Genomic DNA, 13,090 nt, shown 5'->3' on the forward strand with positions numbered 1-13,090 from the left:
GGGACGGGGAGGAATGTATCAAAGCGAGTTTCCATTATTTCCAATGGGGAAACTCGCTTTGATAAATGAGCATTTTGGATTACGAGCATGCTCCTGGAACGGATTATGCTCGTAATCCAAGGTATCTCTGTATATATTTTGGCATTAAAGATGGCTCCTGTAACTGTTTTTTTAACTGAATTGGAAATAGAACATTTATAATTTTAAATAGAAGATTCTACATTTGAATAAGAAATCTTGCTGATGTAGTTAATATATTCAAAATCTACCTGATGTCACAAGAATTCAAAGATTGTTTCCTGTGGTGTGTGATGCTTTGGTTGAGACCAGATGGGATGAAAAGGCTGTGGAGATTCGTTGTGAGATGTGGTGTTGGTGGGGAAAGGGGTGGTGAAGTGCTGTGTGTGTGATGAAGAACGGCTTTGGTCCGTCCCAAATGCTTCACCCCTGCCTATTGATTTGATTTGATTTCTTATATACCGCTATACCGTGAGGTTCAAAGCGGTTTACAATGAAGATAGATTAAAGATACATTAAAATAAAATAAATAAAAATGGTATTTTGGATTTCCCTAGCTGTCCAAAGGCTCACAATCTAGCTAAAGTACCTGAGAAAACAATAAATAAAAATAAATGAAATGAAATAAAGCAAATTCCAGTCAGACAATGGGATCTGATGTTAGAAGTTCATAAAGAACGTGCCAAGGAGGATTGCCCCTAGTCTTCTGGTTCTGAGGTCCCCACTCAATCCTGGATGGTGGTTGGACAGGAGGACGGTCTCCCGTAGCTGGACTGTATTTGCTTTGGGGCCAGTGAGGAATGGAACATTGATGGAGTTGTGTGGGGGTGTTGAAGAGGGGATGGTGGATCACGTGAGGTCATGAGGCTCATCGATGTCTTTCCTGCCACTTCCTCTTCCTCTTGTTGCCCCATGATTTCTGAGCACCCTGCAATGGGTTTGAGATCGGGCTTGTTACTTGTGATGCTCCTGGTGGCCGTGACTTTACAAGGATCCTGCGAAGAGATCGGGACCAGAAAATGCTAGAAACAATAAGATGTTGGCGTCTGCTGATGCGGAAGTGGCGGATGATGAATGAGAGCTGACTTTACCCTGCAGAGAAGTGTACCCCAGAAGCATATGTTGGGTATACAAGCAGAGACTGAGGTGAAGAACGCCGACATCATTATTTGCCTGCTGTATAAAGAGAAATCGACCCTTACTTTGGATCTTCAAGATCTTCTCTCCGAGTCGCCATTAAAGGGAATTAAGAAATTATAAGCAAGGGGGATCTTAAGTATTAAAATGAAAAATTAAAATATGGGAAACAAAGTCTGGCTGACACTTTGGAACCAGGTTTCTGTGAAGGGCTGTGCTGACTTTACTTGTTCGTTGTGAGGGGGGAGGGCCTGGAAAACAGCAAACTGGGCCATGAAGATATCAGTACATACCAGAGCTCAGACCAGTATGCTTCCTGTCATTGTTCTGAGAGGAAACTAACAAAAACAAAAAAGGGTATTGGATTAGGTTCACATGTTCAGTAAATAAATATCTTAATGGAGCTTAAATTTTTTTCATTAAATGTTAATGGCCTCAACCATCCTATAAAAAGAAAGAAAACACTATTATTTTTAAAACAGAACGTAGATATGTTATATCCAAGAGACTCATTTATCGGCTATAGAATCCCCAAAACTAGAAGGATACTGGGTAAAACATTGTTTTTTTGCCCCAGCTGTAAAGAAAAAGGCAGGTGTAGCAATATTGGTAAATAAAAATGTAATGCTATGTTTAAGATGATTGCTGCTGATCCTTCAGTCAGGTGGATACATGTTGACATGCGTCTGGGAAATACTACGATGGCACTTTTTAATGTATATGCACCTAATTCGAACCAAATTGAATTTTTTTAGATCTCTACAACCATTGTTGCTACCACTGGCTGCTTCTAATTTAGTGGTGGCTGGGGACTTTAATGCTGTTATAGATCCTTTAATGGATAAAAAACCCAGTAGAATTATGAAATCATTAGGATTAGAGAATTTGGTACAAAATTGTGATTTGAAAGATATATATGGCATATATTTCATTTTAATGATCGGGAATTTTCTTTTTGTTCCCATGTTCATAACTCATATATTTGTTTCAAATACCTTAGTTCAACAAGTAACACAAGCCTCCATAGATCCAATTATTCTGTCTGATCATGGAGGGGTGTGAATTAAAATTAAAATATATGTTCAAGATAATAGTAGACCTGTATGAAGATTTGATAATGCATTGCTTGTGGAACCAAATTTCATTGAGAGAATTCAGTTAAAAATAAATTATTATTTTCAAATTAATAATATGGAAGATATCTCCTTGGAAACTCTTTGGGATGCTTTTAAGGCAACCATGAGCGGTCAAATTATTTCTTTTTTGGCTTATATTATAAAACAAATTAAAAAACAATTTTCCAGTTTGGAACAAGACATTAGGATTTTAGAATCAAAATTGATTGATAAATGGGAATACTGTACACTGCAGGACCTCTTGAAAGCTAAAGGGAAGTATAATGAGATCTCTTCTAAACTGATAAGAAAAGACTTATTTTCTCAACAAGCCTTGTTTTATGGAAATTCAAATAAGGTGGGAAGTATAATGGCAAATTATTTGAAAGCAAAAAAACGGAAAACAAAAATAGTGGCAGTAAAAGATGAAAGAGGGACTATTCATTCTCAAATTGGACCGATTTTAAAACAATTTTTAAATTTTTACAAAAACCTATATTCTTCTGAGCCTTATTTAGAGAAAGGAAAAGTTGAATTAGAATTTTTAAATTTAATTAAGGGACCAAAAATTCCTGAGAATATAAAAAAGTTTAGAAAAGCCAATATCACTAAAAGAGTTGCAAACAGCGTTGAAGTCTCTTAAGAGTTGGATCCGCTCCAGGTAGTGATGGTTTCACAGTAGAGTTTTATAAATCATTTCAAAATACCCTATTGCCTTATCTGTTAAATTTATATCAGATCCAACTAACTAATGGTTGCATAATAGGTACTATGGCAGAATCTGTTACTATAGTTTTGCTGAAGCCAAATAAAGATCCCACATTGGTTTCAAATTACAGGCCTATTTCCCTAATCAATGCAGATGGCAAACTTCTAGCTAAAACATTGGCTTTACGCTTGGCCAAGGCTCTCCCTTTTGTTATTGGTATGCACCAAACAGGATTTGTTGCTCAGAGACATTCCTCTAATAACACCAGATTGGCTTTTCACATGTTAAATTTAACAAAAGCTATGAATGATCCAGCCTTTTCTGTGTCCTTGGATGCAGAGAAGGCCTTTGATTGGGTGGAGTGGGCCTTCATGTATCAAGTAATGAAATGGTTTGGTATAGGTTCAGGATTTATACAAATGATCCAAACTTTGTATAGTTCCCCTGCTGCTAAATTATATATTAATGTAAAATTATGTCCTACCTGTTAATTTTCTTTCCTTTAGAAGCAGCAGATGAATCCAGAGACCAATGGGATATAGCTCACATCGACCAGCAGGTGGAGATAGAGAACTGATTTCCAGTTGGCTTTATAGCCTGGTGATCCTCCTGTTGAATCAGTTATGCATATTGCCCCAGCATCCCAGTAAAGGAGCATGAGCCGTCAAACCAAAGGAAAAAACTTCATTCCAGTGAAAAATCTTGTAATTAGAAATGTAAGAAACTAATAATAATCACCAACAATCTCCCAACCGAACTCAGAATTTCAAAGAACAAGCGAAAGAGTGCGAGAGAGAGAGAGAGAGAGAGAGAGAGAGAGAGAGAGCCCATCTGGGTGGGGCTCTGGATTCATCTGCTGCTTCTAAAGGAAAGAAAATTAACAGGTAGGACATAATTTTACATTCCTTTGCAAAGCAGCAGATGAATCCAGAGACCAGTGGGATGTAGCAAAGCAAACTCAAACTGGGTGGGAAGCCAAAGTCGCCTCTGCAATCACCGAAGCGCCAAAACTTGCCTCCGCACAGGCTGCCACGTCAAGCCGATAATGCTTAGAAAAGGTGTTCCCTGACGACCAAGTGGCCGCCCGGCAAATTTCCTCCAAAGACATACCACCGGACTCTGCCCACGACGTTGCCAATGCCCGAGTGGAATGTGCACGAAGCTGTTCCGGCACGATCTTCCCTGCCAACAGATAAGCCGACGCAATAGCCTCTTTTACCCAACGAGCTATCGAAGCTTTTGACGCCGCCATACCCTTGTTTGCACCTGCAAAAACCACGAAGAGATGATCCGACCGGCGAAAGTCGTTAGTCACCCCTAAATAATGAAGAATCATACGGCGTACATCCAGTAACCGTAATAACGCGAAACGCGCCCCCCAATCCTCCTTCCGAAAGGCCGGGAGGAATAAACTCTGGTTCACATGAAACGAAGAAACCACTTTAGGAAGAAAGGACGGTACCGTCCGCACCGACACCCCAGCATCCGAAATGCGCAAAAAAGGCTCCCTGCAAGACAGCGCCTGCAGCTCCGACACACGTCTTGCAGACGCCATAGCTACCAAAAATACAGTCTTTAATGTAATATCCTTTAGCGTCGCCGCCGACAGCGGCTCAAACGGCGCCGCCTGCATCCTAGTGAGTACCAGCTTCAAACTCCAAGCTGGACAGGTGCGCCGTACCGGCGGACGGATATGGTGAACCCCCTTAAGGAATCGCACCACATCCGGGTGAGATGCTACTGACGAGCGCGACACCCGGCCTCTATAACATGCAATGGCCGCCACCTGAACCTTAATCGAGTTATAGGCTAACCCTTTAGAAACACCTTCCTGTAGAAAAGACAGAATAGCCGCCAGAGACGCCTGGAAGGGCGCAATACTCTGCTTCCCGCACCACGTCTCAAAAACTTTCCAAACTCTAGCATAAGAGGTAGAAGTAGACATCTTCTTCGCTCGAAGAAGAGTGGCAATAACCTGATCCGAATAGCCCTTTTTAGTCAACCGCGACCGTTCAATAGCCAGGCCGTAAGACTAAAGTGGGCCGGATTGTCCATGGAGATTGGACCCTGGGTCAGCAAGTCCGGAGTCACCTGGAATTTCAACCGATCGCCCGACGCGAGTTGCATCAGATCCGCGTACCAAGACCGACGCGGCCAATCTGGAGCCACCAGGATCACTCTGCCCTGAAAGAGAGCGATGCGTTGTAAGACTCGACCGATCATCGGCCAAGGGGGGAATACATACAGAAGGGAATTCGGAGGCCACGGGAGAGCTAAAGCGTCCACCCCCTCCGAGCCCTTCTCTTTCCGTCTGCTGAAGAACCGAGGCCGCTTTGTGTTGCGGGATGAGGCCATGAGATCCATGTCTGGCAGCCCCCACCGAAGGACCAGCAGCTCGAACGCCCTTGGAGACAACTCCCATTCGCCGGGATCGAGACGATTCCTGCTGAGGAAGTCCGCTTGAATGTTTTCGCGACCCGCAATGTGTGCTGCTGAAAGAAGCGGAACATGCCTTTCCGCCCACTGAAACAGCAGCATCGCCTCTTCGGCTAATTGAGGACTCCGAGTTCCCCCTTGACGATTGATATATGACACCGCCGTGACACTGTCCGAAAAGATCCTGATCGGCTGGTCCCAAATCATGGCCTGAAACTCTCGTAGCGCAAGCCTTATCGCCCTCAGTTCCAACAGATTGATGGAACACTGTGCCTCTCCCGAGGCCCACACTCCCTGCACGGAAGCTTGCCGGCACTGAGCCCCCCATCCTCGGAGACTGGCATCTGTCGTAACCACGACCCAATCTGGCGTCGCTAGCGGCATGCCCCGGAACAGATGGACCTCGGTCAGCCACCAGTGCATGCCGCGAGCCACCCGCGGACTCCAACGGAGCCGGCGACCATAGTCCAGAGAAGCCGGGGACCACCGAGAAAGAAGCGACATCTGCAGGGGCCTCATATGGAACCGAGCCCAGGGAACCACTTCCAGAGTCGCCACCATCGAGCCTAGAACCTGAACATAATCCCAAACCCGAGGATTGGGCGACCCGAGAAGCCCTCGAATTTGAGACTGTAATTTCTCTCCCCGTTCCCGGGGAAGAAACACCATTCCTAGGCCGGTTTCGAATCTGACCCCCAGGTGCACCAAAGACTGAGAAGGGGACAGAGAACTCTTGGGAAAGTTGACGATCCACCCTAGCGACTGAAGGAGCGAGATTACCCGTTGAGTTACCTCCACACTCTCTTGCCTGGACGACGCGCGGATTAACCAGTCGTCTAAGTACGGGTGAACCCGAATCCCTTCTTTGCGTAAAAAGGCAGCCACCACCACCATCACCTTCGAAAAGGTGCGGGGGGCCGTTGCCAGGCCAAAGGGCATAGCCCGAAATTTATAATGCTGGCCGAGGATCGCAAACCTCAGAAACTTCTGATGTGGAGGCCAGATTGGAATATGGAGGTACGCCTCTTTGAGATCGAGGGACGTGAGAAACTCTCCCGGCCGTACGGCCGCAATCACCGAGCGAACCGTTTCCATCCTGAAATGGCGAACACTGAGAAATTTGTTGACTGCTTTTAGATCCAACACTGGCCTGAAGGAACCCCCCTTTTTTGGAACAACAAAATAAAGGGAATAAATACCGCGGCCTACCTCCTCCGGCGGTACCGGTACTACCGCCCCTAGATCCAGGAGAATTTGAAGAGTTAAGCGGACCGACTCTCCCTTGGCCGCCCCATTGCACGGGGATACCAAGAAAGAATCGGCGACGGGAGCGGCGAATTCTAACTTGTACCCTTCTTGAATAATATCCAACACCCACCGATCCGACGTGATCTTGGCCCACTCTGCCCAAAACGCCGACAGGCGTCCCCCTAGTGGAAAAGCAGAGCGGGCCAAGACCCCGTCATTGCGGAGCGCGACTTGCCGGGGTACGAGCTGGCTGACTGGAAGCGGGTTTCGTCGTACGAAAGGAACCTCTCTGTCGCCCCCTAGGTCTAGCCGAAGAAAAGGCACCATACGCGGAACCAAAAAACGGTTTCCCAGACCTATACCTCCTCACCTCCCTAAAACGAGGTCTAGATGACGAGGACTTCAAAGGGGGCCTAGGCCTATCTTCCGGTAACCGCTGGGTCTTGGTATCTCCAAAATCCTTTACCAATCTCTCTAAATCTTCCCCAAACAATAAACCCCCTTTAAAAGGGAGTTTCACAAGACGAAGCTTAGACGCCGCATCTGCCGCCCAATGTCGCAGCCATAAAGACCTGCGAGAGACAACTGAAAGCGACATTTGTTTCGCCGAAGCGCGAATAATATCATACAAGGAATCCGCTAAATAAGCTAAACCTGATTCCAAATCAACCAGTTCCGAAGGAACCGCACCTCCGGACTCCATCAAATTATCCGCCATCCCTTGAGACCACTGCAGACAGGCTCTTGCCGCATAAGAGCTGCAGATTGCGGCCTGCAAAGTCACTGCAGCAACCTCAAAAGATAACTTCAGCGAAGATTCAACCTTCCTATCCTGGGCATCCTTTAATGTAACCCCCCCTCTACAGGCAAGGTCGTCCGTTTGGTAACTGCGGCTACCAGTGCATCCACCCTAGGCAATTTAAATTTCTCAAGTTCGTCCAGGTCTACCGGATACAAAAGCCGCATGGCCTTTGCTACCCGTAACCCGGCATCCGGCGTATCCCATTGAGCCGAGATCAGCTCCTGCATGGCTTCATGCACCGGAAAAGCCTTCGGTGGCCTACGGGTACCTGCCATAAGAGGGTTACCTGAAACTTTCGAATCCACCTGAGAAATGTTTAAACTCAGTAAAGCTTTTGAAATTAAGGAGGAAAGTTCTTCCCGATGGAAAAGCCGGAGCGCGGAAGGGTCATCCACTTCCCTATACTGGGGATCCTCCTCTTCCCACTCTTCTACCTCACCTTCCTCCAACAACTCTGGAAGGGAAAAAGGGGAAACAACCATAGGCTCGTCTGCGGACGCAAGCCTGCGCTTTTTAAATATCGGCGATTTCACAGGAGAACCAACCCCCTTCGCGGTCTCCCCAGCATCCACCTTCAGGGGACCAGGCGGGGGCACAGAAAGCACCGACAAGTTCCCCGAGACCGGAGGAGCAGGCTGACTGCACTGCAGCATGAAAGCCTTATGCATCAACATAATAAACTCCGGGGTGAATGAGCCCAGGCCAACCGCTGAAGCTCCCCCCTGTTCGGCGCCGGAGAGCGGAGCCCCCGCGCCCTCCCGCACTTCCGACTCCCCCCCCCTGCCGACCCCCCTTCGGCCGTGGCAATACCACGCCGTGAGGCCGAGCCGACCGCGAGGGGCGGGGACGCCGAGCGCGCTTCACGGACGCGGGAACTGGCCCCTTCGCCTGCCTGCAAAAAATAATCCTCAGCTGGTGCGTCTAAGCACCCCGCTGAGCACAAGCCCGCCGGTGTTCGACACTTTCCACAGCGTGAACACCGCTGACGAGCCTCTTCCTCCATCACCACGCCGCCCCTCCCAACCGGACCGGCACTCGAGGCCACGCTAAAACAAAATAAATGTAACCGAAGTTCAGTACTCACCACGCTCTCAGCCCGCCTCCCACAATCAGGATAAAGCTGGTAATTAATCCAAGCTACCTTACCGGGGCACAGCTCAGCACAGGCAGAAACGTTTTTTGTTTTTTTTTTTTTAACTGGAATGAAGAAACTAACGCTGAGAGCAGGCAAACCCTCAATCACTCGGAGGGGAGGGTGGAGCAGGGACCTGGGAGGGCCCAGGTGTAACTCCTAAAGCCGGCACCAATCAGCCAGGCACCCCTATCCAACTGAAGAGCCAAAGGCTCAACAGAGGAGACTATAAGATCACCAATCCACCAGTCACCTTTAGATTCTAGGAGCTAGAGAAATAGCTCCACCACCGCTGGGAGATAGAGCAAAACTGATTCAACAGGAGGATCACCAGGCTATAAAGCCAACTGGAAATCAGTTCTCTATCTCCACCTGCTGGTCGATGTGAGCTATATCCCACTGGTCTCTGGATTCATCTGCTGCTTTGCAAAGGAACTAGTGTTTAAGTCCATTACATTAACGGGTGCTAGAATATATGTCTGTCTGTCTTTCTTTCTTTATCTCTCCCTGCCCCTGTCTCTCTCTTCCTTTCTTTCTGTCTTTCTCCCTCCCACTATCTGTCCTTCTTTCTTTCTGGTTCTCTCTCTGGCACCCTGTCTGTCTGTCTTTCTTTCTCTTTCCCTGCCTGCTGTCTTTATTGCGTCTGTCTTTCGTTCTAATGCGCTGCCTGCCTGTTTTTCTATCTCTCCATGGCCCCCTTCTGTCTCCCCTCCCCCAAAGCAAACCAAGATTGCTCCCAGGCCCCCTTTCCCACTCCGTCCCCTCCACTTCCCTGTGCAGCAGCAGCATTTCCCTCCCACCCTTCCCTGTGCAACAGCAGCATTTCTCCCCCCCACACACACACACACTTCCCTGTGCAGCAACAGCAGCAGCATTTCCCAGCCTTCCCTGTGCAGCAGCATTTCCCTCACACACACACACTTCCCTGTGCAGCAGAAGCAGCATTTCCTGGCCTTCCCTGTGCAGAAGCAGCATTCCCCCTCACATACACACACACACTTCCCTGTGCAGCAGTAGCATTTCCCAGCCTTCCCTGTACAGAAGCAGCATTTCCCACACACACACACTTTCCTGTGCAGAAGTAGCATTTCTCGGCCTTCCCTGTGCAGCAGCAGCATTTCCCGCCGCCCCCTTTCCAGCCACCGCATTTAAATTCAGAGAAAAGCGCTGCACCGCACTACCGCTGGCTTCGGCGTCTTCTATCCACTGCGGCCAACCCTATTGGAAACAAGAACTAGTCAGAGAGGGCGGGCCGCAGTGGACAGAAGACCAGCGGTAGCGCAGTGCAGCGCTTTTCTCTGAATTTAAACACGGGTGAGCCGGCGAGAAGGAGGATGCTTAAAAGTAGCTGGTTTTGGCGATGAGCGAGGGCGGGAGGGGGAGTCACTGGCTGTGCTGTGTCTCTCCGTGTTCGAATTCAAAAATGGAATTCGGCACGGAGGGACACAGCACTTGTCAGCGGCCACCGAGGTCAGCAATCGGGGGGGGGGGGGGCGAAGACGCTGCTCAGGAGACTGTGAAGGTGTTGGCGGCGGGGGCCTCCTCCTGCAGGCGCTCGTGTCTCAGGGATCCGGCTCATCCCGGCAGGGAGAGAGCTTGCCTACGCTTCCTCGCAGCAGCAGTTGGTGAGTGAGGGCGGAAGGAGTGGAGTGGCCAGAATGTTCCCTGCCGCCGGGTTCTAAAATGGAACACGGCCACGGATCACACACCACAGCGGCAGGGATCACGCTGTTTTAACAGCGCATGCACTGGTAAGCTTTTATTATATAGGATAATAATTTCTCAGAGCGTTTACTTTTTGATATTGTATTAGAACCCTTGTTATTAGCTATTCAGCAAGCAAAGGAGATACAGGGTATTCCTTATTCAGATCGGGAATATAAAGTTTCGGCTTATGCAGACGATATACTGCTTCATTTGAGAAATCCGGAAGCAACCATTCCAAGCTTATTAAATTTGGAAAATTTTCAGGATACAAGATAAATTGGAGTAAATCAGAAGTTCTTCCACTTATTGTCCATTGTACAAAAGGATTATTTGATACATTCCCCTTTCTATGGAAAGAGGACAGAATAAAATATTTAAGTATTTGGATAAAAAACACGTTGGAAGAAACAATGAAAGTGAATGAAAACTTTTTATTAAGGAAGGTAACAGAAATGTGTGAGCAATGGAATCCTATACATCTGTCTTGGTGGGGAGAGTTCATACTATTAAAATGATGATTTTGCCTGTGGTTTGTTACCAAATGAGTATGTTACCTGTTTTTTTTCAGGGGTCCTTTTATAAAAAGTTAAATTGTAATCTAACAAAATTTATTTGGCTGGGTAAAAAGGCTAGAATTGCTTTAGTATCTCTACAAAAACCGATTACAGAGGGGGGGGGGGGGGGTAAATTTTCCCAACTTTTATAGGTATCATCAATCCTATATTATGCACCAGGATATGTATTGGATCCTCCCAGAGCCTGTTGATAATATCCCGGATTGGTTTTGGTTGGAATGGCGCCTCATGTATCCTCTGCAATTAAACCATGTACTTAGTATCAAAATGCCTAGATTATATAAAGAAAATAGATTACTTGTAGACACATGGAAAACAATAAGATATGTGAGCAATTTAACACCTATTCCAATTAACAAATCAACAAATCAAACTATATGGCTGAACTCCAAGATTCAAATCGGCAGATTTAAAGTCATCTGGAAGCATTGGATGATTACAGGAATACATGTATTAGAAGATGTTATTTCTAATGGTAAACTGCTTGAGTTTTCACAGTTGCAACATAAATATGGTCTTAATTCACAAAGTTTTAGATGGATGCAACTGAAGCAGGCCATTCAGGCGGGGTTCCAATGGAAAAATCTCACTAATAAATATAGTTTACAGTTCTTATGCTTTCAGGTGGACTTTCTGGGACACCAGGCCGCACAATAGTATAAATTAATATCTGGATTTATAAATAAAAAAACAAAAAAACTGGTCTTCGGGACATTTGGAGCATTGAGATCAAGCATCAAATTACAGTGTCTCAATGGCCACGAATTTGGTCTTAGAGAATAAGATGTGCAGTGTCTGCATCTATGAGACAAACTTGTTTTTTTCTGTTACATAGAGCATTTTGGACCCCTGTTCGTTTACATAAATTAGATAGCTTTAAGTCTAATAGATGTTGGCACTACAATCTAGAAGCTGGGACTCTAGATCATCTATTATTCTATTGTCCATTTATTTTGGATTTCTGGAAATCAATATGGGGCCAAAAATAGTTTATTGGAGAATCCGGTGGCCCTATCATATGATACTATTTTATTTGGTATGTCAATGAGGGCAAAGAGTCAAATAGCCTCAAAAAATAATAAGCTCTTGCTAATTATGACTGGAGTCGCCATTCAACAAATTACATTTAATTGGAAGAATTGGAGTAGATTAAACTTTAATTTCTGGTGGAATTCTTTGTGCCATTATATAAGATGGAAATAATATTAGCCATACAGAAAGGACATTTTAGTAAATTCAAGGATGTTTGGGGACCATTAACAGATTATTTTAATGAGTAAATAGCATTTTTTTCCCTTAACTATATAATTGTAAATGAGGGGGTTGGGGGGGGTTCTGATCTTATATTAAATGTTTGGATTAGTAGAAAAGAATATATTATAGGATATATGTGAATATATATGATATGGTAAGGGTGGGGGTGGTGGTTAAATTTCATTAATTTAAGATGATTGTAATAGAAATTCAAGTGATGTTTGTAAGGTTAAATGTTATTTCTGATTACACTTGTAAAAACTGAATAAAGAATTAAAAAAAATAATAATAATAATAATAAGTTACCTCCTTCGTACTTCTCGTGTAGTGGCTACGGGGAACCCCTATTTTTTTTTTTTTTATTGCTCCATTAAGATCCACATGGAGACAAGTTTATGGTCAAATGGATCTGGACTTTCGCTCTAATCCTTTGTTACCTATTTGTGGCAATGGGTCTTCATCTTGTTATGACATCAATTAGATTTCAAATGGTAAGGAGAGGCCCTATTTTTTATTTATATCAGCTCCTTAATGATGATGGTACTTTACCGGTCCTCTCTTAGTTAAGTAATTAATTTTGGGGGGGCGCTAGAGAGCCAGATCAAGATGGAGGCTTGAGTCACGAGCTCCCGCTGCTAACCCCGATATTTTGAGCATATCTCTATATATACCAGTGCAAACTACGGACTTTTTGCATGTCTGCGATGCCTCTCCCCAAGCAGGGTAAGATTGAGGCTGCCTTTGCCGGCACTTCGGGAGCCAAGCGGCAAAAACAAGATCCCCCGACGCCTACGAAAAACGAGTCGGGCAGGCCACGTGAGGAACCAGAACGAACTATTTCTGAGCAATTACAACTGATCTCCAATATGATGTCAGAAAGCAAAGATGATATTAAAGACATTAAATATGAAATAATGAACCTCACTGAAAAGATTTCGGCGATGGATGTAAAAATGA

The 13,090-nt window shown here is 45.5% G+C and overlaps 1 long non-coding RNA gene across 1 annotated transcript in view; it reads right to left on the reverse strand.

Moving 5' to 3' along the window:
• Positions 1-597: 597 nt before the first annotated feature.
• Positions 598-13,090, reverse strand: part of LOC117356588 — a 40,584-nt gene continuing 28,091 nt past the window's right edge. Inside the window, exon 4 of the long non-coding RNA XR_004538675.1 lies at positions 598-1,493. This is a non-coding gene — a long non-coding RNA (uncharacterized LOC117356588). The remainder of the gene's footprint in view (positions 1,494-13,090) is intronic.

The sequence above is a fragment of the Geotrypetes seraphini genome, chromosome 3 (genome assembly GCF_902459505.1).
Source record: "Geotrypetes seraphini chromosome 3, aGeoSer1.1, whole genome shotgun sequence".
In the NCBI taxonomy this organism is placed as follows: domain Eukaryota; kingdom Metazoa; phylum Chordata; class Amphibia; order Gymnophiona; family Dermophiidae; genus Geotrypetes; species Geotrypetes seraphini.